Raw genomic sequence first — 3,615 nt, 5'->3', positions numbered from 1 at the left:
CCTGCTGTGACGCTGCTGCTGTATCCTGTTGTGTCCTATTGTGTGCTGCTGTGTCCTGTTGTGTGCAGTTGTGTCATTTTATATCCTGCTGTTTCCTGTTGTGTCCTGTTGTGTTCTGTTGTGTCCTGTTGTGTCTTACAGTGTCCTGTTGTGTCCTGTTATGTCTTGTTGTGTCCAGCTGTGTCCAGTTGTTTCCTTTTATGTACTCTTGTGTCCTACTGTGTCCTGTTGTGTCCTGCTGTGATGCTGCTACGGTGTCCTGTTGTGTCCTGCTGTGTCCTGTTGTGTCCTGTTGTGTGCTGTTATGTCCTGCCATGTCCTGCTGTGTCCTGTTGTGTCCTGTTGTGTCCTGTTGTGTCCTACAGTGTCCTGTTGTGTCCAGCTGTGATGCTTTTGTGTCCTGTTGTGTCCTGTGTGTCCTGTTGTGTCATGCTATGTGCTTTTGTGTCCTGCCGTGTCATGTTGTGTGCTGTTGTGTGCTGTTGTGTCCTGCTGTGTCATGCTGTGTCCTGCTGTGTCCTGTTGTTTCCTGGTGTGTCCTGCTGTGTCCTGCTGTGACGCTGTGGCTGTGTCCTGTTGTGTCCTGTTGTGTCCTGCTGTGTCATGTTGTGTCCTGCTTTGTCCTGTTGTGTCCTGTTGTGTCCTACTGTGTCCTATTGTTTCCTGGTGTGTCCTGCTGTGTCCTGCTGTGACGCTGCGGCTGTGTCCTGTTGTGTCCTGTTGTATGCTGTTGTGTCCTGCTGTGTCCTGTTGTGTGCTGTTGTGGCCTGCTGTGTCCTGTTGTGCCTTGCTTTGACACTGCTGCTGTGTCCAGTTGTGTCCTAGTGTGTCCTGCTGTTTTGCTGTTGTTTCATGCTGTAACGCTGCTGCTCTGTCCTGTTGTGTCCTATTGTGTCCTGCTGTGTCCTGTTGTGTCCTGCTGTGTCCTGTTGTTTCCTGCTGTGTCCTGTTGTGTCCTGCTGTGTCCTGTTGTGTCATGTTGTGTCCTGTTGTGTCGTAATGCGTCCTGTTGTGTCCTGCTGTGTCCTGTTGTGTGTAGTTGTGTCCTGTTGTGTCGTAATGTGTCCTGTTGTGTCCTGCTGTGTCCTGTTGTGTGTTGTTGTGTCCTGTTGTGTCGTAATGTGTCCTGTTGTGTCCTGCTGTGTCCTGTTGTGTGTTGTTGTGTCCTGCTGTGTCCTGTTGTGTCCTAATGTGTCCTGTTGTGTCCTGTTGTGACGCTGTTGCTGTGTCCTGTTGTGTCCTGCTCTGTCCTGATGTGTCCTGTTGTGTGCTTTTGTGTCCTGCTGTATCCTGTTGTGTCCTGCTGTGACGCTGCTGCTGTGTCGTGCTGTGTCCTCTTGAGTCCTGTTGTTTGCTGTTGTGTCCTGCAGTGTCCTGTTGTGTCCTGTTGTGTCCTGTTGTTTCCAGTTGTTTCATGTTATGTCCTGCCGTTTCCTTTTGTGTCCTGTTGTGTTCTGGTGTGTCCTATTGTGTCCTACTGTGTCCTGTTGTGTCCTGTTATGTACTGCTGTGATGCTGCTGTGTCCTGTAATGTCCTGTTGGGTCCTGTTGTGTGCTGTTGTGTCCTGTTGTGTCCTGTTTTGTCCTAATGTGTCCTGTTGTGTCCTGCTGTGTCCTGTTGTGTCCTGTTGTGTGCTGTTGTGTCCTGCCGTGTCATGTTGTGTCCTGCTGTGTCCTGTTGTGTCCTGCTGTGTCCTGTTGTGTCCTGCTGTGTCCTGTTGTGTCCTAGTGTGTCCTGCTGTTTTGCTGTTGTTTCCTGCTGTAACGCTGCTGCTCTGTCCTGTTGTTTCCTGTTGTGTACTGCTGTGTCCTGTTGTGTCCTGCTATGTCCTGTTGTTTCCTGCTGTGTCCTGTTGTGTCCTGCTGTGTCCTGTTGTGTCGTGTTGTGTCCTGTTGTGTCCTGCTCTGTCCTGTTGTGTTCTGTTGTGTCCTGTTGTGTCTTACAGTGTCCTGTTGTGTCCTGTTATGGCTTGTTGTGTCCAGCTGTGTCCAGTTGTTTCCTTTTATGTCCTGTTGTGTCCTACTGTGTCCTGTTGTGTCCTGCTGTGATGATGCTACCGTGTCCTGTTGTGTCCTGCTGTGTCCTGTTGTGTCCTGTTGTGTGCTGTTGTGTCCTGCCATGTCCTGCTGTGTCCTGTTGTGTCCTGCTGTGTCCTGTTGTGTCCTACAGTGTCCTGTTGTGTCCAGCTGTGATGCTTTTGTGTCCTGTCGTGTCCTGTGTGTCCTGTTGTGTCATGCTATGTGCTTTTGTGTCCTGCCGTGTCATGTTGTGTGCTGTTGTGTGCTGTTGTGTCCTGCTGTGTCATGCTGTGTCTTGCTGTGTCCTGTTGTGTCCTACTGTGTCCTGTTGTTTCCTGGTGTGTCCTGCTGTGTCCTGCTGTGACGCTGTGGCTGTGTCCTGTTGTGTCCTGTTGTGTCCTGCTGTGTCATGTTGTGTCCTGCTTTGTCCTGTTGTGTCCTGTTGTGTCCTGTTGTGTCCTACTGTGTCCTACTGTGTCCTATTGTTTCCTGGTTTGTCCTGTGGTGTCCTGCTGTGACGCTGCGGCTGTGTCCTGTTGTGTCCTGTTGTATGCTGTTGTGTCCTGCTGTGTCCTGTTGTGTGCTGTTGTGGCCTGCTGTGTCCTGTTGTGTCCTGCTTTGACACTGCTGCTGTGTCCAGTTGTGTCCTAGTGTGTCCTGCTGTTTTGCTGTTGTTTCCTGCTGTAACGCTGCTGCTCTGTCCTGTTGTGTCCTATTGTGTCCTGCTGTGTCCTGTTATGTCCTGCTGTGTCCTGTTGTTTCCTGCTGTGTCCTGTTGTGTCCTGCTGTGTCCTGTTGTGTCATGTTGTGTCCTGTTGTGTCGTAATGCGTCCTTTTGTGTCCTGCTGTGTCCTGTTGTGTGTTGTTGTGTCCTGTTGTGTCGTAATGTGTCCTGTGTCCTGCTGTGTGTTGTTGTGTGTTGTTGTGTCCTGCTGTGTCCTGTTGTGTCCTGCTGTGTCCTGTTGTGTCCTGTTGTGACGCTGTTGCTGTGTCCTGTTGTGTCCTGCTCTGTCCTGTTGTGTCCTGTTGTGTGCTGTTGTGTCCTGCTGTATCCTGTTGTGTCCTGCTGTGACGCTACTGCTGTGTCGTGCTGTGTCCTCTTGTGTCCTGTTGTGTCCTGTTGTTTCCAGTTGTTTCATGTTATGTCCTGTCGTTTCCTTTTGTGTCCTGTTGTGTTCTGTTGTGACGCTGCTGCTATGTCCTGTTGTTTCCTGCTTTGTCCTGTTGGGTCCTGTTGTGTGCTGTTGTGTCCTGTTGTGTCCTGCTGTGCCGCTGCTGCTATGTCCTGTTGTGTCCTGCTTTGTCCTGTTGGGTCCTGTTGTGTGCTGTTGTGTCCTGTTGTGTCCTGTTTTGTCCTACTGTGTCCTGTTGTGTCCTGCTGTGACGCTGCTGCTATGTGCTGTTGTGTTCTGCTTTGTCTTGTTGGGTCCTGTTGTGTGCTGTTGTGTCCTGTTGTGTCCTACTGTGTCCTGTTGTGTCCTGCTGTGATGCTGCTGCTGTGTCCTGTTGTGTCCTGCTGTGTCCTGTTGTGTCCTGTTGTGTGCTGTTGTGTCCTGCCGTGTCATGTTGTGTCCTGCTGTGTCCTGTTGTGTCCTG

The sequence above is a fragment of the Cottoperca gobio genome, chromosome 5 (assembly GCF_900634415.1).
Source record: "Cottoperca gobio chromosome 5, fCotGob3.1, whole genome shotgun sequence".
NCBI classification, from domain to species: Eukaryota; Metazoa; Chordata; class Actinopteri; order Perciformes; family Bovichtidae; genus Cottoperca; species Cottoperca gobio.
This window is presented reverse-complemented; position numbering follows the sequence as displayed.